This window comes from Puma concolor, chromosome A2 (assembly GCF_028749965.1).
Source record: "Puma concolor isolate L17-30 chromosome A2, mPumCon1.1.hap2, whole genome shotgun sequence".
NCBI classification, from domain to species: domain Eukaryota; kingdom Metazoa; phylum Chordata; class Mammalia; order Carnivora; family Felidae; genus Puma; species Puma concolor.
In genome coordinates, this window is record NC_141668.1 from 30,111,369 (window position 1) to 30,133,719 (window position 22,351).

At 37.0% G+C, this 22,351-nt stretch overlaps 1 pseudogene; it reads left to right on the forward strand.

Annotated features, from left to right (window-relative positions):
- Window positions 1-8,663: 8,663 nt before the first annotated feature.
- LOC112866396 (transcription factor BTF3 pseudogene) lies at window positions 8,664-9,266 on the forward strand (annotated as a pseudogene).
- Window positions 9,267-22,351: the final 13,085 nt, after the last annotated feature.

The following is a 22,351-nucleotide window of genomic DNA, read 5'->3' on the forward strand; positions in this document are numbered from 1 at the left end:
CCATTCCCACCTCCTCACCACCTGTCTACATTCTGGCTGGGTCAGCTGAAAAGAAAAATTTCCAAGGATGGAGAGAAGATAGGCAGTGGGTGGCTGAGCCCAAGGTGAAGTAAAATAATGTTTTCTTTTATTGATTTACCAATGTTTGTCTTTTAATTTCTGGAGAGCCTCAATTGCATGCAAAAATGTTAATAGGAGTTGAAGGTCTCTTATTCATACAGTTCCAATCTATTCTGCAAATAAAAAGCAGTGAAAATGATTCATATGTGAATAATTCCTCCAAACCTTTGCTTATTGAAATGGATCAGAGATAATTACCAGGTTGGAGAATTTGCATCCACACAATTTTCTAGTCTCACAAACATAATTTTCTTTAGAATGAATAGAAAATATTTGCTCTTTTAAAAGCTGCTGTGAATGGTGGAACTGTATTCTTTCCGTATCTGCAGAAATGTGGCTGCACTGTCCACTGCTGCCACCCGTTTGAGCAGGGGACTTCTTTCTCCCAGCCGGCCTCCAGCGCTGTGGAGCTCAGATCATTTTAAATTCCCATCTGCATTCATCTCTGGGTGGAAACCTGTGTTTTCTGTTGGTCATTACATCCACAAAAAAGAAGTTCATGTAACCTTGTAGTTTGGGTGTTTGTAATTTCTTCTTCAAGATGACTTCACATGCACACCACTGGTCAGGAGACAAGGATAACCTGTCACATCCTCGGGGTTTATTAACTTTGAGTGTTTAGTGGAGACTAGGAGGAAATTTTAATTGGAGTTGCTCTGAGAAGGGGGTGGGGACCAACGCTTTTTGTCTGTGATCCTTCAGAACCATCTGGAATACACATGAGATTCGTTTTCTGCCATTGTGTCTCCAAAGCATCAGGCTGTTGTTCCAGGTGTGTGAAGTGCCAGTGTGGCTTAGGTTTAATACTTGATTTTCATTATGCCCAACAGCTTGGTCCTTTATTCTCTGGGGATGTGTTTTCAATACCACAGGAGATTTCTTTATGCCCAACCAAATGAATCTTTACAAACAGCTCAACTGGTATAAGGCCTCAGGTGGGCTTAAGGGACCCACAAGAACAAGGTTTATGTGTAGGCACAGGGCATATTCAAATGTGGCATTATATAAAAGGCATTTTAAATTTCTCTATTCTGGTTTTTTAGAAAAACAAGCACCCTTCCTTCTGAGACTAAAGAACAGATTCCAGGGTTCCTTGAAACTATGTTGGAAAAAGAAAAAGCAAGGCATGTACGAGATACTGAGTAAAATAAATGAGGATATTGTGGAAAAAGAAAGGAAATAAAAAACAAAAGTTTAATGTTTTTAAAGGAGCAGATGAGAAAAAAAGGTGACGTCTATAGATGAATTTCCAGGAATGGATTAGGTTTTTTTTTTGTGTGTGTGTTGCTCTGAGTTAACACATTATCTTTAAAATGGAAAAGGAAGTCAGTAAACAAAATGAATTAACATTGCTACATATGGTAATATGGGTGAATGTTAAGAATATAATTTTAAGTGAAAAGTCCCCAGAGATTACATCCTGCATGATACCTTTAAATAGCCCTTTTTATTGTGAAATATAACATACTAAAAGTGTATAGAGATGCCCTTTTTATAAGTTTAAAAACAACCAAACCAAAAGTATATGCTATTAATAAATACAGATAAACCTAATATAATTGTATGCAAAGGAAAGCAAGGTAACAATGAACTCAGGTTTCAAGGTGAGAGACAGGGAGATAGGATGGGCAAGGATCTCATGTGGATTTCAGTTATCATCATCATTTTAATTTTTGTTGGGTGATGATTTCATAATTGTTTGTTTTTAAAACCAACAAACCAACAAATGAACAACAAATAAAGGAGAACTTTTTATGTATAAATAATGGAAGGCTGTTATGGATTTAGGATTATGATTAAAGCAATTCTGTGCACCTGAGGTCCAGTTTTAAAAATCTGACAAAGGAAAAGGGGAAAGGAATATTTCTCCTTTGAGTAGCATTCGAAGCATGGCTGTTCCTATACAGTATATTTCTTTCTCCCGGAATTGGTTATTAATTATTCTTCTTGCTTTTAAATACATATATGTTTATATATGTATATATTATTATTATTATTATTATATACATATATATGTATGTGTATATGTATATACACATACATATATATGTATATATGTATACATATTATTGTATGTATATACATATATAACATATATATGTATATATGTATACATATTATTATATACATATATATGTATGTATATGTATATACACATACATATATGTGTATATACATATATGTATGTATATATTATATATAAACATATATGTATTTAAAGACAAGAAGAATAATTAATATATACATATATATATATATGAATTCATATATTCACCCATATTACCATATGTAGCAATGTTCATTCATTTTGTTTATTGACTTCCTTTGCCATTTTAAAAATAATGTGTTGGGGCGCCTGGGTGGCGCAGTCGGTTAAGCGTCCGACTTCAGCCAGGTCACGATCTCGCGGTCCGCGAGTTCGAGCCCCGCGTCGGGCTCTGGCCTGATGGCTCGGAGCCTGGAGCCTGTTTCCGATTCTGTGTCTCCCTCTCTCTCTGCCCCTCCCCCGTTCATGCTCTGTCTCTCTCTGTCCCAAAAATAAATAAACGTTGGAAAAAAAAATAAAAAAAAAAAATAATGTGTTAACTCGGAGCAACACAAAAAAACCTAATCCACTTCTGGAAATTCATCTATGGATGTCACCTTTTTTTTCTCAACTGCTCCTTTAAAAACATTAAATTTTTGTCTTTATTTCTTCTCTTTTTACACAAAATCCTCATATATATATATATATATATACACACACACACACGTGTATGTATATATACACACACGTGTATATGTATATATATATACACACGTGTATATGTATATATATACACACACGTGTATATGTATATATATACACACACGTGTATATATATACACACACGTGTATGTGTATATATATATATATATACACACACGTGTGTGTATATATATATATACACATACATACACATACCTGTGAAGATTTCTCAATTCCACCAGCAAGTATTAGACTCTTGGGAGATACTCTCCCCTTGCTGCAGAAAAATAATTTGTTGGTACATGTTTCAGGCAAAAGCGCCCTCTGCTTTCAGGTAGTGGTATGACACTCCTATGAACACCACCAGATCTGTAGTGGAGCTCAAGGTATAGGTAGGTCTCCACCAGAGCTGAAAAACCTAAGTGTCAAAATGGATAACTTGAATTTCCCAGCAGAACTAATATTCCTCCATGCATCCCCAAAACTATAAATGCAGAACTTTTAATCCTAACTTATTATACTGATTCTTTGTATTAATTGTTGCAAGTTGGGTTTCCTGGGAAGCAGATTGAATTGGAGATTGGTCTGATGTGCTCTTGGGAAAAACATCTGTAATCATGTGAAGGAAGCAGGATTGGGCAGAAGGAGAAGTTGAATTGTGATGCAGTCATAAGAGAAGCCCCAGCTGATCCCACAGTGTACTAAATAGCTGGGAGAGTTCTGAAGAAATGTCTCCAACTGAGGCAAGGGGCCTGAGCCTTTGAACTCCCCTTCTCCAGGGGAAATCCACATCCAAGACTGCCTTTGGGGAGGATTTTCCTGATGATACCTCTCTGCCCCCCAAGTCAGGATATAGTGCAATTGCAGCCAATTTTTGGCTTGAACTCAGCATGGCCTTTTCTCACCTCTGGACTATGGGTCTAAGGTAGTATTTGCGATAGGTGTGAGCAGAGGGGGAGGCATACTTGCAATAATAATGGATGTGATAGGAATCTGGATCATCAGCTCATGCAGTTATTTGTGCCCTCTGGTCTTGCTTATGACTCATCTCCGATGTACCACTTCTGTGTTACTATAGCCAGTTCTCTGCTGCAGATGCCATGGCCTTACTCCAGAACTTTAGGTGTCTAATGTTATAACTCTCCTATGAGAACTTGCCATAACCCCCTACAACATCTCTTCTCATCACAGATTCCTCTAGGGTCTGTTAGATTATACAGCCAGGGCTAACGTGTGCTACAGCCATAGAGTCCTTTGCATGTCTGGATCTCATTACAAGCTGTCAATCTCCCATGTCACTCAGTAAATAGGTTGGAGTAGTATTTGCAAGTATAAAATGTGTTGTCTCCAGAGCCTCATGTGTGATAATCCTGGTGTACCTCAGACCACTGAAATCCTAAACAAAATAAAACAAAACAGAAATCTACTGAAAGTCTCCAACATACTAGCTGTGTTTGCTCAACTGATCCAATTTACATGATGCCATTGGTATAGTGGGCCAATGTTATGTCATGCTAAATGTCAACATCCAGATGGTCTAGGCCTTTTTGGACTATATTGTGACAGAGAGCAGGAATAATATAACCTTCAGAGAAGACTCTAAATGTATACTGCTGTCCATCTTACATGGATGTGAATTGTTTCTGGTCTTCCTTGAGAGAGATGGAAAAGAAAGCATTTGCCAGATGAATAGCTACATATCATGTATCTGGAATCATGTTAATCTGCTCTAGAAAATATTTCATATCTAGCACCTTAATTGCAATTGGGACTACTGTTGAATTGAACTTGAAAATATCTACTGTCGTTCTTCAGGAACCATCACTATTATAAGGACCATACAGGAGAATCAAATGAAAATGTGGTGAACACTTCCACCCTTGCAACCTTTAGATTTCTAAGGGTGCTGTAAATCTCTATCCTTTTTCAAGAGCAAGATATATGCAATTAATTAATTAATTAATTAATGTGGTTGGTTGGTTTTCACTGAAGTATAATTCCTTACAATAAAATCTTAAGTGTATGTCGTCCAGTGAAATTTGACAGTTGTGTGCAACTATGTAACCTAACACAGTCAAAATAGAAAACATTTTTACATCCAAAAATGTTTTCATATACCATTTTCAGGTTAATTTTACCTGCTTTCTCAGCCCTGACCCCAGGCAGGCATTGATCCACTTTCTGCTTGTATATTATATTTGGCTTTTCTAGGGTTTTATATAAATGGAATCATACAGTATGATTTTTGTTTTGTTTTGTTTTTGGCTTCTTTCTCTCACCATACTATTTTCAGATTCATTCATATTGTTCATGGTATCACTTGTTTGTTCCTTTTAAGATTGAGTAGTATTCCAGTAAACACATATGTCATAATTCATTTATACATTCTCCTATTAATAGATACTTGAATTATTTTCTAGTTATGGCTGTTAAGAGTAAAACTGCTATTAACACTCATGTCAAGTTTTTTCGTGTGTGTGTGTGAACATATATTTTCAATTATCATGAGTAAATTTTTAGGAGTTGAATTGTTGGGTTATAGAGGAGATGTTTATCTTTTTAAGAAACTTTGTAAAGTGTTCCCCAAAAAGGTTATACTAATTTTTCACTCCCACTGGCAATATATGAGGTAGAGATCCTCATCAACACGGGGAACTAGCATAGTTTTGGCTTAAGTCGCTCTAAGAGGTGTGAAATGGTGGTTTCATTCACTTCAACCACTTCCTTGTGGTTTTAGTTTGCATTTTCCTGATTAATGATTTTGAGCACCTTTTCACATGATGTTGGCTATACCTGGTCTTCTCTTACTGTCTCTTTAACCCTTTTGCCCGTTAAAATTTTTTTTAATAATTGATTTGTAGTAGTTTTTAAAAGTATATTCCAGCTATAGGTTCTTTCTTAAGGATATACTGTGAATATTTTCCCCAGGGGTTGACTTTTCTTTTCTTTTTTTTTTTTAAATTTTATTTATTTAAGTAATCTCTACACCCAACGTGGGTCTCGAACTACAACCCCAATATCGAGAGTCACACGCTCTTCTGACTGAGCCAGCCAGGTGCCTCAACTTTTCATTTTTTTTAATTGAAGTATAGTTTACATATAATGTTATATTCATTTCAGGTACAACATAGTGACCTGATAATTCTATACATTATTCAGTGCTTACCACCCATTAGTATAGTCATCATCTGACACCATACAGTGTTATTATAATATTATTGACTATGTTTCCTATGCTGTACTCTTCATGTTCATGATTTATTTATTCTGTAACTGGAAGTTTGTATCTTTTAATTCCCTTTCTCCTATTTCACCCATTCCCCCACCCACCTCCCCTCTGGCAGCCACTAGTTCTCCATATATAAGAGGCTGTTTGTTCTTTTGTTTGTTTGTTTTGGCTGTTCATTTTTTCAGGTGTCTTTGATGAGCAGAATTTATTCTTTTGTGGTTAATGTTTTTTGTGATTTGAGAAACCTTTTCTTACCTCAAAGTCACGAAGACATGTACTTATATTTTCTGCTAAAAGCTTTATGAATCTAGCTTCTACATTTAGCCTATGATACATCTCAAACTAAATTTTGTGTATGGTTGCATGGAGGCAGAGGTCCATTTTTTCCACATGTTTATCCAGTTCCAGAATCATTTGTTAGGGAAAAAAAAAAACTTTTCTTTTCCCCCTCAGTTGACCATATGTGTGTTGGTCTATTCTATGCTTGGGCCAACAACATTGTCTTAATTATTTTAGCTGTAAAATCATTAAATCAATGCAAATATTTTACTTTGTCCTTCTTTTTCAATATTGCTTTGGATATTCTAAGTGCTTTGCATTTTTATATAAGTTTTAGAATAAGCTTATAAATTTCTATGAAAATCCTTACTGGAATTTTGACTGGGATTGCATGGCATTTGGAGAGACAGGAAATACAATATTGAGTCTTTTAATTCATGAATGACATATATCTTTTCATTAGTTTATGTCTTCTTTAGTTTCTTTCAGCAGTGCTTTGTAGTTTTCAAGGTAGATGTATTACACGCCCTTTGTTGGATTTATTCTTAATTGTATGATGTTTGCTATTGAATTATAAACTTATCTTAAAACATTTTTAAATGTAATTTTAAAGTGTTTTGGATTACAGTTTTTGCATACTTTGATTTTTGCATACTGATCTTGTATTCGATCACCTTAAAAATTCATTAGGATTAGTAGTTTTATTACTAATGTTATTTATTTAGGTTTTATTTTATTAGTTATTTTATAAGTGTTTTTGAAGATTCATTTGGGTTTTCTATGTATGTTTGCATGTAGTTGGAGTGTAGCAATCAAGGGTTATACTTCCTAATATTTCTTTTTTCTTTCTTTTTTTCTTGCTTTATTACTTTAGCTGGGACTTGCATTATAATGTTGAATGGAATAAGTGACAGCAGACACGTTTGCATTATTTCCAGTGTTAATGAAAAAGAGTTCAGTGTTTTGCCATTATGTATAATGTTAGCTATAGTTTTCCAAGGATTCACTTTATCAGAAAGAAGTTTTCTTCTCTTCCTAGTTTGCTAAGTTTTTATGATGAATACATTTTTTCTATTAAGATGTCAAATACTTTTCCTCCATCTATTAAAATAATAATGATTCCTCTCCTTATGCTGTTAATTAATTGGGTGAATTACATAGATTGATGTAGAAATGTTAAGCCAACCTTGAATTTTTGGATTAAACCCCATTTGATCATGTTGTATTATCTTATATAGTATATATTCTGCTGAGTTTGATTTGCTCATGTTTTGTTAAGATTATTTTGTTCCTGTGTTCCTAAAGAAGATTATTCTGAATCTTTCATGTCTTGTTTGTGTCTTTTCAGGTCTAATTTCTTAAATTGATTTGGGAAGAATTCCCTCCTCTTACATTTTCTTTTTTTCTTTAATTTTTTTTTTTATTTTTTAAATTTACATCCAAATTAGTTAGCATATAGTGCAACAATGATTTCAGCAGTAGATTCCTTAGTGCCCCTTACCCATTTAGCCCATCCCCCCCTCCCAAGACCCCTCCAGTAACCCTCAGTTTGTTCTCCATATTTATTAGTCTCTTGTGTTTTGTCCCCCTCCCTGGTTTTATATTATTTTTGTTTCCCTTCCCTTATGTTCATCTGTTTTGTGTCTTAAAGTCCTCATATGAGTGAAGTCATGATTTTTGTCTTTCTCTGACTGACTCATTTCACTTAGCATAATACCCTCCAGTTCCATCCATGCAGTTGCAAATGGCAAGATTTCATTCTAAAATGGTTTGTGTGAGATTAGAATTATTTCTTCCTTAAATGTTTAACAGAATTCACTGGTAGTGCTATCTGGGCCCGCAGTTATTTTTGTTACAAGATTTTAGTTGGAAATACACTTTCTTTAATAGATAGAAAGCTATTTGATTTTCTAATTTTTTTCCTGTCCACTTTAAAAAGTTGTATTTTTCAAGGAATTTGTTCATTTCCTTTATCCATCAAATTCATTGGCATGAACTTGTTCAAAATATCCACTTATTATCTTTTTAATATTTGTAGCATCTGTAGTGATGTCCCCATTTCATCTTCAGAAGGGTCCCCATTTCAGCCTTCAGAAGGCTATTAGTAATTTGTGCCTTCTATTTTTTTTTTGATAAGTCTTTACTAGAGGATTATAAAGTCAATTAAACTTTTAAAACATTTTGTTGATTTTTTTCTGTTGTCTATTTGCTATCGTACTGATTTCCATCCTTTTTATTGTTTTCTTTCTTTATTTTGGACTTAATTTACTCTACTTAAAAAATAAGGTTTTAGGCCATCTTGCGTCCCCACGTGTGTGCGCGTAATCTCAGCTGGTCCACCCGAGACCGCTTGAGCGCCAACCCTAGTCTCCTGCGCGCGGTCCCATTTCCGCCCCAACAAGATGAAAGAAACTATCACGAACCAGGAGAAACTCACCAAACTGCAAGCACAAGTGCGCATTGGTGGGAAAGGAAGTGCTCCCCGAAAGAAGAAGGTGGTTCATAGAACAGCTACAGCAGATGATAAAAAACTTCAGTTCTCCTTAAAGAAGTGAGGAGTAAACAATATCTCTGGTATTGAAGAAGTGAGTATGTTCACAAACCAAGGAACAGTGATCCATTTTAACAACCCTAAAGTTCAGGCATCCCTGGGAGCGAACAGGCCATGCTGAGACAAAGCAGCTGACAGAAATGCTACCCAGTATCTTAAACCAACTTGGTGCAGACAGTCTGACGAGTTTAAGAAGGCTGGCTGAAGCTCTGCCCAAACAATCTGTGGATGGAAAGGAACCACTTGCTACTGGAGAGGAGGATGATGATGAAGTTCCAGATTTTGTGGAGAATTTTGATGAAGCTTCTAAGAATGAAGCAGACTGGATCGAGCCAACTTCTGAAGAAGAAAAAACTTGAAGCAGTTACTGGGAGCTGCTATTTTATATTATGACTGCTTTCTAAAAATTTTGTTCATGGATCTGATAAAATCTAGGTCTCTAATATTTTTAAGCCCAAGCCCTTGGACACTGCAGCTCTTTTCAGTTTTTGCTTATACACAATTCATTTTGCAGCTAAATTAAGCTGGAGAAGCCTGGGAGTAAAGTTTGAAACAAGATTAATAAAGTTCTTTGCCTAGTAAAAAAAGAAAAATAAGTTTTAAGGTGGAAGCTTAGATAATTGACTTTATGTTTTTTTGTTCTAATGTAAATATCTAGACCAATAAATTTTTTCTTGAAGCACTACTTTTTGCTGTGTCTTGCAAATTTTGATATGCTAATATACTACAACCTTTTAATGACCTTCCAGTACAAAATATTTTCTAGCATTATAATTTTTTCTTTTTGACTCATGGTTTATTTAGAAGTGTGTTACTTAATTTACAAATATTAGGGATTTTCTAGATGCCTTAATTTTTATTGATTTCTGATCTAAAGCCACCATGGTTAGAGAACATACTTTGTTATACATTTATGATTTTAAATGCTGACATTCAAATATTGACATTTTAAATGCTTAATTTTTAATTTTTTTTTTTTTTAAGATTTTATTTTTAAGTAATCTCTACACCCAATGAGGGGCTTGAACTCAACCCCGAGATCAAGAGTTGCATCCTCTGACTGAGCCAGCCAGGTGCCCCTTAAGTACTTTAAATACGGACTTTAAATACTGGCAAATGGTCCTTATGCATTTGAAAAGAATGTGTATTATGAAATTTTAATTGTGATTTTTTCCTCAATGTTAATTAAGTGAAGTTGGTTGGTAGTGTCATTCAAATATTATATATCCTTAGTGATTGGGGAGAAGCTTAATTTTTCTACCAGTTACTGAGAGAAACCTGTTAAAATCTCCAACTATAATTGTGGATTTGTCTACTTTCCTCTTCTAATTTTACCATCTGCATTTTGTTTTCTTTTATCCCCTACTGTTATCTTATTTTTGATGAAGTAATGTTTTAGGACCCTAGTTTATCTCCTCTATTGTATTTTTAGCTGTATCTCATTTGACTTTAGTGTTTTCTCTAGAGATTATGATATATATTTTGTCACAAAACATCTTCAAATAATAGTCTATTACCTCATGAGGAGTATAATAACCTTAAAATACAATGCAAGTATTTTTATTCCTTTTCCTGACTTCTGTTCTCTTATTCTTATATATTTTACTTCTGTATATGCTATAGACTCTATTACCAATGTTACTTGTTTTTCTTTTTCATAATCAATAATCTTTTAAATAATCTTTTACATTTTTAAAGTATACATATTTTGGTGCTTTTTTTCCTTTCCTCATAGCCAGTATTTGATAGCATTTTTCTTCAGTCTGAAATTCTTTTAGTGTTTCTTGTACAGCTAGCTCTCCTGGAGACAAAATCTTTCAGGTTGCTAATGAGAATGTCTTTATCTCATCTTCATTTTCGAAGAATAATTTGCTGGATATGGGATTTTAGGTTGGCTTTTCCTTTTTCTTACAGCACTTTAAAATATTTTTCCATGCTCTTTTGGCCTTTTCCATTAGCTTTCTTATTGTTTCTGATGAGAAGTGATGCCAGTTTTCCTCGGTATATAATGTGTTTTATCTCCTTTCTGCTTTTTGAGATCTTTTCCTACCTTTGTTTTTCAGAAGTTTGGCTATGTTGCACATAAGTGTGTGTGTGTGTGTGTTTTTCCACTTGTGGTTCACTGAAACTTTTGTATTCATGGGATGACGTATTTTTATCGCTTTGGGGGAAATTGCATTATCTCTTTGAATATTTCTTTTGTTCCATTTTCTTACTCCCTTACTTCTGGCATTCCATGTATATGTGTACCAGACTCTTGAATATTTGTCTCAGAAATTGAAGATGTTCTGTTTCATTTTTCATTCCTTTTTCCCTTTATATTTCAATTTGAGTAATTTTTATTACTTCTCTTTAAGTTTACTTATTTTTCCTCTGCCGTATCCAATGTGCTGTTAAGCCTATTGCTTGAATTCTTAATTTTGATACCATATTTTTCTTTTATAGTAATTTCTTTTAACTTTGTGTATGATTTTCATCTCTCTTCTAAAATTCTCCATCTGTTTTCACATTTTGTCTATCTTTTCCAGTATTTCTTTCTTTTTTTTTTTTTAATTTTTTTTCAACGTTTTTTATTTATTTTTGGGACAGAGAGAGACAGAGCATGAACGGGGGAGGGGCAGAGAGAGAGGGAGACACAGAATCGGAAACAGGCTCCAGGCTCCGAGCCATCAGCCCAGAGCCCGACGCGGGGCTCGAACTCACGGACCGCGAGATCGTGACCTGGCTGAAGTCGGACGCTTAACCGACTGCGCCACCCAGGCGCCCCTCCAGTATTTCTTTTAATGTTCATAATTACTTTAAAATCACTATCTTTTAATTATGGGATATTTTACAGTCTGAGATATAGAGATAGCTATATAGAGAAAGAGAGAGTCTGCTTCATGGTTTTCCTCTCTTGGTCATGAACCAGATTCTCTTGCTTCTTCTTATATCCTATATTGTTTGATTATATGGCCCAATATTATGTGTAAGAGAATAGTAGAGACTGAAGTAGATAATATGGCGATCCTTCTTCTGGCAGGTCACCAGTATAGGACACGAAGACTATCGTATCTGGACTTTGAACTGAATCTGGACTTTGTTGTAGCTTTAGTTAAATTCAGTTCACCTCTGGTTTGAATTTTGTGTGGGGTTGTTTTGTTTTTGTTTTTGTTTTTTTGGCAGTATCAGAACTTTTCATTCGTCAGTGCTTGGAATCTGGGCTCTGCCCAGATTCTGGAGTCTTTGTGCTCCATAGCCTAGTTGCCAGCTTTTAGTGTTCCTGAAGAGTGCTTCAGCCAGTGTTTTTTGTTTTTTTGTTCGGTTCTGCCACATTGTAACCGATCTTTGGTATATAATCCTTGTGTACTTGGTGAAAACTTACGGGAAATGTTAGACTAAGGTAGATGCAGACTTGCTCTTGGCTGGGGACTCCTTGGGATTCCAATCCACATGTTCTGCTCTCAGAGGCTTATTAAATGTCTGGTTGGTTTCCCCTTTCCATTGTCAAGGCTGTATCCCTCCTCTTCCCAGTGCTCTGCCAGAAGTAGAAGCATCTCATCATTTTCTGGTTTTTAGTTTGGTTTTAGTTTTTAGTTTTTAGTTTACTTTGGTTTGTGTCCTAAGCCCTCTCATCAGTTAAATAAAGCCATGATTTAGGTTTTTGGTTGTTTTTTTTTTAAGCTTTTTTAGCTTGTTGGCAGTAGTGTTGGAGTAATAGTCTCATTACTGTATATATTCTAACTGGAAGTGGAATTCTCTCATTTATTCACTATCTCAGGTAAGGTAAGGCAAGATTCAGAAGCTTCCATTTGGTTTCCTTCACTGCAACATCTCTTATCCCACATGTCAAGGAATTAATGTGTTAATTCTGCCAACCACTAAGTATATTCATTCATGGCCCAGAAAAATGACCATTGGATGACTCTATGAATTAACTGGATCCAGTGGATCTACCCAGAATCAAATCTAGGCCAGAAAACCATTTATTATTTCGTTCCTATATGCTTTCACTATAACAATTAGGCTCTAATGGCACGTCAAGTCCCTGGGTATCAATTTCAACTTAGACTGTTTGTCCAAGAGTCCTAAAATAAAACAAAAACAAGAAATAAAACTGTGTATTTCCTCTCCCCAGTTTACTGTTACCCAGGTATCTGGGGTTCTGAGCCTTTGGGGAAGGATTAGAATAATTAATATCATATATACTTGCCAGAAAGGCTCTTTCTCACGGCACTTCTCTCTAGGCTACATTATTCTGTAACTCTTTCGAGTGACAATAAAATGGAAAATTGAAGGACACCAAGAGACAGAACATGCTAATGATCTTTTCAATCCATTTATGCCCTGCTAGATAGAAAACTGATCAATACTGAGATGTTTCATTGTTGCTTCCAGTCCTTTGCCTGAAGGTAGGATTCTTCAGTTATTGAAGAATTCTGGGCCATGAGTTCTCATTACCCTCTCCTTATTGGGAATGGACCATGAACAGAGAGGTTCTTGAAACTTCCAAGTAAATCTCTTCTATATTGAAGTACTATCTCCCAAAGGAGATATTATGACCCCCTTTTTAAAATTTTCTTTGGGGTGCCAAATTCCAGCAAATGCTTTAGGTAACTTGGAATCTACTCATCACTCATTTTCTCTTGATAATTGCTACTAAACAGGACACTAGAGGGTAAGTTTCTTCCTATTCTCCAGAAGAAACACAAAGACTGGGTTTGCATAATTTCTAAACAAAGAGGGACTTATAGTAGGAAATTTGCAAATGTCATTTATTCTTTTTCTTTGTTGCATTATGTAGTCTATCTTCTGGGAAAGAAGCCCACAAATCTTAAAGCCATGGACCCTAGTCTAGTTCCAATCTGTTAATTCCATCTCCTTCCCATGGGTGGAATGGTAGTTGTATATTGCTTATTAACAAATATTTAATGAGCATCCGCAATCATCCATGCATTGTTCCTGGTGGAGGTACTTTGGTTAAAAGAGACAAAAGCTTTTATGGAGCTTACATTCTAGTGAGGGGAGGCAGTCAGTAAATAAGTTAATGTGTGAGATGGTATTAAGTGCTATGGAGAAAAATAAAACAAGAACAGGGGAGAGAGCTGCTGGATTGGAGCTGGTAGTGGTTATAATTTTAACTAGGGTAGTTAGAAAAGACTTTACTAAAAAGGTGACATTAAAGATTATCTGTGGGAGGATGTCAAGGAGTCTGAAAGCCCAACGAAGGGAATTTTTCAAAGCATCTCCCATTTCACCTAAGTTAGCAGCAAACTGAGGCCCAAATCCAGGTATTAGTATCCTTTGTCTCCTGTGCTTTTCCATTCTGTGACACTGTTATAAGACCCTATAAGGGATTCACTGAAGCAGTATATCAAGTGATGTGGTGTAACTGTGAACTGTTGGCAAACAGGAGTGGCAAACAAATTAGCTAAACAAGTCCTCATTGATTCCCTACTGTTCAGAGAAGATCACAGGTTCCCCAGGGATCTCAGAGAAATACACACTGGATTTCCTGCCTTCAATAAGCTGACAACATGGGGTAGGAGTGGGGGCAAAGAACAAACAGATCAAGCAGGTGTTTTGATGATACAGTCTGAACAGTGCAGACACAGAACTACAACCAGGGATGTTCTTAGGGCAGTGTCTTTTGCCAAAATCCAAATGGCGTTTTTCACAGGCTTGCTGTGAAGAAAGACAATTCCGTTCACTCACCTTCTTTTCAGCCTTGCTCACACACATGGATTATCATACTGTCAACAGCATAATCTAATAAGAAGGATGGCAGTATATTGTCTTTTGTTAGCTGGCTGAAACCCAAGGACTGTGGTTGTTGAATACAGAAGGGCAGACAGATGGAAGTTTCACGCTGTCCTGTAATTGCAAAGTAGCTTTACCTTCGAGAGTCCTTTTCAGAACAGTGTCTATTACCTGTGGCTAAGTTGGGATGGTACATTTTAAAATAATGTGGAATAGACCTACTGGTGAAATTTAATTGTTACCAATTAGATCTAGCAGAGGGAGAATTTATATCAAGCACTGTGACTTACCTAATTGGACTGCAGAATTGAAGTTGTCGTTATATTCAGAAAAGCAAGTACTTGTTTTAGATGTCGGTTTTTACACTGCATGGAAAATAGTGGCTAGAAACTAGGCATATATTGCCTCCCCGTGCTGTGTACCATGGTGCCGGAAGTAACAAATATGCAGTTCAAAAGGTATTAGAAAGTAGTCCCAGTAAAAAGAAGAGAAATTCAGAAAGTCTAAGATATATCTACTTTGCAGCAAACCAGGGTGTGTATTTGATAAAAAAATTCCATTCAAGAAATATCAGCCAAACCAGTGATTGTCCTTATATTTTCGATAAAACTTATATCATTAAAACAGCCTGGTGTTTGTCTTTGGTATCCTGAAGAGGACTCACTCGGTCTCAGTTGTTTTTTTTTTTTTTTTAATTTGTTTGACTTTACCTTCCTCAGTTTTAAAGAAAAAAATATATCTACAATAGTTTAAGTTTTATGGCACATTTAAACATTTGCCCCTTTATCCTGTTATCTGTTAGATAGGAATTATCAAAAGAAAAAGAATGATGGCTATATTTTAAGATACATAAAGCATTTGCTTGGAAGGTGATAAGAAATTAACATTTGGGGTTTTAAGCTTAACTCCATCCCTGATTTTGTGTTTATTTTTCCAGTTAACATAAAATGGGCCCCATGGGTCCTACTTTTAATATACACAACACATACATACATATACATGCATAATTTCCCTCATATTACACATTTCTTAATCGAGAGACATTTGTGGTCTGCTAGGTTTTCCTATTATTGAAATGTTATTAAGGACCTACCTTTTGGAGTTTGAATAAGTTAACTACTTAACATTTAAAAGTCTTAGGGGCGCCTGGGTGGCGCAGTCGGTTGAGCATCCGACTTCAGCCAGGTCACGATCTTGCGGTCCGTGAGTTCGAGCCCCGCGTCAGGCTCTGGGCTGATGGCTCGGAGCCTGGAGCCTGTTTCCGATTCTGTGTCTCCCTCTCTCTCTGCCCCTCCCCTGTTCATGCTCTGTCTCTCTCTGTCCCAAAAATAAATAAAAACGTTGAAAAAAAAATTAAAAAAAAAAAGTCAAATACCTAGACTTGTCAGTTAAAATTAGTACAGCATTATTGGATTTTTTGGGGAAACTTTATTTAAATTGTTTCAAGATAATCTTCAACAGGTCACAGAAAAAGCAGCTTCTAACTGCATTCAGATCAGAATCCTCTGGGAAAAGGACTTGCCTCTGCTTCCTGGAGTCCGGCACCATCCAAAGATTTGGTTTATTCTAATTTTCTATAGGCTTAGAATTTGTAGGTAACTGAAAGGTCAGTTCATCACTCCTAAGGTTGTCTTAATGAACCACAGTGAATTGGAATAAAAGGTTCTTTTGGCCTCTCCCTTTGAGTCATTCTCTCTACTGAGGTAGTAGCAGAAGATGACCTGCTTACAAGCCAGGGCAAGTTAGAAGTAGAATTGGGCTGTTTTGCAATTAATAGATTGTAAACAAGAAGTTCAAATGTGGCACGTCACCAGTGGATAATGTGGTATGAGTTGGACAAACTATTCTTATGGTGATGGTGGTGGTGGTGGTGGTGGTGGTGGTGGTGGTGGTGTGGGATCTGTGAACTGCAAAATTATTGCCAAAGGTGACTGGTGATTGCCTAGCAACTTTTCTCTTCCATCTCCCCCTCCCCACCTAAATACCTAGCATGGGAACGTGTGGTGAGCATAGGGTAGGGCGTATGGTATCACCGCAAAGAAAGAAACCTTATTAAGGCTCTGGAAAATAAATGTTGGGTTTCAAGCAATCTAAGGAACCAAGAACCCAGCTGAGGGCTTGAAAGAAATGGTGCTGTAGTTGGCGGGGAGCAAATCCAGGTGGGACCAGAAAAATCTGGATATGAAGGACATCCAGGAGAGGGAGATACTGACAGCATGGGGAGTTTTAGTTTCTGATGGCAGTAACTTAGTTAATGCTGTTACTTGTATTTTCTCTTAAAGAAACCTTTTGTTGTTGTTGTTCCCAATACACTTGTGTTCATAATGATAGCAGTATCATAGGGCAAGCTCTTCTGAGCCCATGTTTTATATCTTTTAGGGATGGTGGGATAAAGGTGGGGATATAAAAGGGTTTGCACGGACTAGCACAGTAATGATTTCACAATGCTAATTAATTTGGGCGCTGGTGGCCCACACTTATGTGGTTGGTTTAGAAGGTTGTTGATACACTAAGCCACTGGAGAAGTGTTATCACCAGCAGCATGAGTGAAAAGATGATGTTCAGCAGACGGAGAGACTTGTGCATGGTTTTCCTCACTGCTTCCCTTGTACAGTGTTATCTTACCAGCATTATCACATGGTTTAGTTCAAGAAATGGGCCTTTGGAAACTGTCTTTACTCTTCCTGTTTTTATAAGATGCAGTGGGGGAATTGCTCAGATGGAAGAATAAGAGGGGACAGGCTTCACCGTATTTTGAGTTTCCTCCCTATACTCACAGCTTCCCAGCAGCAACTTAGCTAAGGCTACGAGTGCCTATATTGTTGGGGGGGTGGAAAGAGAGGAGTAAAAAGCCCATAGAAGTTGACAGAAGAGGTTAGAGACCTAGGACAGAGAAGGAAGAGTGTGTATAAGGTAATAATTGCTAACAATTAGTAAGCACCTGCCTGGCAGGCACTGGAAGGTAGAAGATTGAAATACAAAGTGCAAAGGGGCTGGTGAACAGGTGGGAAGTATGCGCTGAGGTGTTGGGTGAATCACAGAACGTTGGTTCACAGAAGGCATATTCTCTATCTGATGTACGTATTTTCTCTGCTATGCCTGGCAAGGGGGTGAGACACACCTGGAACAAACTTCGGGGAGCTCATTGCTCTCTCTCTGTTTCTCTGCAGAGCTCTAATGGTTCCTAAGTTCCTCTTCAACTAACAGTGATTGGTGTCTCAGAAAGCCCTGCTTCTCAGGACCCATCAGAGCAAACTTAATCTCTTGTCTACAGTAGGTTTTCAACCTTTGTTTCCTGTTTGTTTTATGGTGAATTCTTCCCAGTTTCTTCCATTTTCTTCTGAACGTGAAATGACATGGGTCATTGATCATCCTGCTAATTTCTTCTGAGTAGACTTTGGTTTGGCAGGAGCCCTGGGGAATGTGATACCTGAATTGAACACCCTAGGTGTGGTCTGACCAGCTTGGAGGAGAGCTGGACAATCTCTGCTTTCGTCTTGGACTTCATTGACAAAGACTGCTATCTCATTAGCCCCTGGCCAGTCTCTTTATAGTTGACCGAAATGAGCTTATGGTCCATGAAAACCTACAAGTCATTTTTGATGTATATTTATTTCTCGTCCTGTATTTAAACTTATTTTTGGGTTGCCTGGGCAGCTCAGTCGGTTAAGCATCCGACTTCAGCTCAGGTCATGATCTCATGGTTTGTGAGTTCAAGCCCTGTGTCGGGGCTCTGTGCTGACAGCTCAGAGCCTGGAGCCTGCTTCAGATTCTGTCTCCCTCTTTCTCTGCCCTTCCCCCGCTCATGCTCTGTCTCTCTCTCTCTTTCTCAAAAATAAACATTAAAAAATAAATAAATGCACTTATTTTTAACAGAGGACATGATACTACATATTTCTGTGACGTATTTCATCATTTAGGTTTATCTTATTGTTTAATCTTTTTGGATATTGGTTCTGTTACACAAAAGTAACTTCCTCCAAGGTCTGTTCTCCTCAAGGTTTAACATGACATCAGTGTCCATCTAAATGATTAAAACATGTGGTGAAAAGGCAGGTCAGAGCCTTGCAGTCTGACCCTAGGAGCTCTCATCAGAAGCAGTTTTTGTTCTCTTCAGAAAGCTAACGGATTCCTATAAGTCAGAAGAAGCTGCTGTTCTGAGAAAGGTGCTTTATGACTTCTACATCTTCCCTGTGCATCTGTGTATGGGTCTGCATCTGGGTTGAACCACTGAGTTATATGTGGGTTTGTGGGTCTTGAGTGAGAACTTGTTTTCCCAGTGTGCATCTCTCCGAATTCCCCCTTGTGAGTCAGATTGGATTAAGGGCCCACTCTATTCCAGTGTGACCTCATCTTAAGTCACAAACTAACTACTTTGCAGTGACTGTATTTCCAAATAAGTTCACATTCTGAGGTCCTAGAGAATAGGGGTTCAACATACGGATTTTGGGAGATACAATTCGACCCATAACATGTGGTGAACCTGTGATGTGTGGCTCTGACCCCTTTCAGCTGCTGAAGATACTGTTGTAAGATGGTGTGCAGCTGTAACACCTTTTTGGCATGTCTTCAGCTGAAGAAAACTACCTCTCCCAAGATCTGGCTTCCTTCTAGAGCAGCCTCGAAAACCGAGCAATCAGTAGGCATAGTTTCCTAGCACCTTTGCCTCAACTTGGATATTGCTGAAGGGCCATCCCAGCTGCAGAGCTGCCTGTAGGGTCAGATGGGCCTTCATTGGGACTGCATCCCAGCCTACCTTCTCCCTTTGCCCCATCTTGCTTCTGATCCCTCCCTTCCCCAGGGGCACTTCCTAGAAACCTTCTGCAGGCCAATCACTGTTTCAGAGTCAGCTTCCAATCTATGACACAAGGTAGCATTTATCAAAGACTCCTAAAATGTCAAAGAGTCTTGCTCTTGAGTCACTATCTGAGCCTATGTCTCAAGCTGGCCTATGCCACAGATAATGTTTTCTATCACCTTTCAAATTGCTGAAGGTATCAGTCTCTTATCTTGCTTTCTGGGTCATCCCTAATGTATTTCATAGCACTTGGTTTGATCATAAAGTTGTGTGGATAGGTGGATTTAAAATGTTGTATGAGGAGAGGAAGGAAGACTGATGGAGAGTTCAGTGGTAAGGAATAAAAATGCCAGTTTATTACAGATTGATTAGCTGCCCCAGTTTTTTAAGTGCCAATGTAAAATTAATTTAAATTTAAAAATTTAATTTAAAATTACAGTGAATGCTGATTTCCAACCCAGATGGAAAACTATGGTTTATATACAGAAACATGGGAGGATGCATTGGTCATTAAAGAGAGACTTTTAAGGTGGTCGAGCTCAGGTTATAGGCTATTGCTGCCATTTTCCTGCAGTGGGACCTTGAGTCACCTTTCATTTCCTCATCAAAGAATTATGGAATTGTGTAGATTAGATAAGGCATCTAGTAGATTCTTTTTTTCTTTTTTTTATGTTTATTTATTTTTGAGAGAGACAGAGACAGAATGAGAGTGGGTTAGGGGCAGAGAAAGAGGGAGACACAGAATCCGAAGCAGGCTCCAGGCTCTGAGCCATCAGCACAGAGCCCAACGCGGGGCTCGAACTCACAAGCTGTGAGATCATGACCTGAGCCAAAATCGGGCGCTCAAACCGACTGAGCCACCCAGGCGCCCCAAGGCATCTAGTAGATTCTTGACATCTACTAGACCATCAATAAATTGTATTCAAAGAACAGTAGCAATAATATAAATAATAACAGTGGTAACTGTTTGGAAGTAGAATGATACATTATTTCAAGTGGCTCCTATATGTATTTAAAATGTATTCTAAAATGAATGTAAAAATGTATACATTATTCTAGAAACATGGCTTGTTGTTGGCTTATACTTTTAAGATCCTTCTGCTGAAATCACATCTGTGCCAGCAATGCCAAGATTATGCTGAAGGATATGTTTTTTATGTTTGTAGTGTTTCAAATAGCATCTTCACATCCAATTTCCTGAATTGTCATTTCAATAGTTTGTAGTGAAAGAAGTAAACTATCACTTGAAAAGAATGTATTATATAAAATGTATTTCTAAGAAACTTGAATTTATTTGAAAAATTTTGTTGGGGCTCAATTTGTTAATGAAAAACATTATTTCATGTAAGTAGCTTTCTCAAGAATTGAAACGTCTCCATTAAGTGCTAAAGATTTCATATGGTACCAGGTTTTTAAAGTCTTTTAAAAGAACACCTAAAAGCACCAATAAACAGCTTATTCTGCCTGTGTGTTCAGAATTAGAATAAAGCTTTTGACAATATCATCAATGTGCTGACATTATTATTAAAGGTCCTTAACCTTATTATAGAACTGTTGAACAATACGGGCTTGTTCATCCTAGACTCGTGTAGGAAAGATCGTTGGGTTCCAAGGTTTTTAGGCACTTTTTTCTTTTCTTCTTCTTCTTCTTCTTCTTCTTCTTCTTCTTCTTCTTCTTCTTCTTTTAAAGCAAAAGTGATGTTGGCAAAGACAAAGAGTAGATTGACAAAAGCGGATAGTACCTGTGGAGACAAGTTCTCATGTTATTGTTAATAGTGATAAGAGTCTCTAGACATGGGTAATTTTTTTCATACACTTATTTTTTTTTTTTTTAATTTTTTTTTCAACATTTATTTATTTTTGGGACAGAGAGAGACAGAGCATGAACGGGGGAGAGGCAGAGAGAGAGGGAGACACAGAATCAGAAACAGGCTCCAGGCTCTGAGCCATCAGCCCAGAGCCTGACGCGGGGCTCGAACTCACGGACCGCGAGATCGTGACCTGGCTGAAGTCGGACGCTTAACCGACTGCGCCACCCAGGCGCCCCCATACACTTATTTTTTTAAGCAAAGTACTTGCCTAAAATTGCTATTTTCCCTCTGAAATCCACTTGCCCTTTGAGAGGTTATAAAATAACCTGTTAGATGAACTTACAATGGATATTTCACTGGTGTCTCACATTGTCTCCAGTGAGGAACATAGGGGTTTAACCTGGGCATTGCAAGGTTTATCATGCTCTCATATCCCCCTGTGTAACTGGGACTCAGAGCTCTTACTTTTTTGAGAAGGTAACATTCTAATCCACCGCTCCACTTTATCTTTTAATTTCTTAAAAAATATTTAGAAATTCATAAAGAATACAAAAGTGGTGTAGTTGTGCCATCCAAATACCTCCAGGTGAACTTTTTAATAAAAAAAAATAAAGTACCAGATTCACATGATTAGAAAGTTACAGTAGAACTGAATTCTTGATGTATTGGTAATGTGTAGTATTGGTAATATTCTAAGATGTGTAATTCACAGGAATTCATTTTATTATGCTTCAAAATATTCCATTACATAGTTCCGTTACATAGTTTTGTATATATCCAATGTTACATGAGGAACAATCTTTAACTCTTCCTCAAATAAATCAACAACAAAAATAGAGAGATTGAAATAAAAAGTAAACATTTCTTCATTCTGAGACACTCTTCCTAAAGGAAACTACTATTTTGCCAATTTCTTGTGTATCTTTCTTGAAAATGTTCTATGCATATAAAAATACATATTTTAAATATTTCTTTTATTGGACTGTAAAGACAGCATAGTACAGGCAGGACCTCAGACTCCAGAGCTAGAAAACCTGGGCTGGAATCCTGGATCCTCCAAAGACATTATGTGACTTTAAATAAATTATTTAATCTC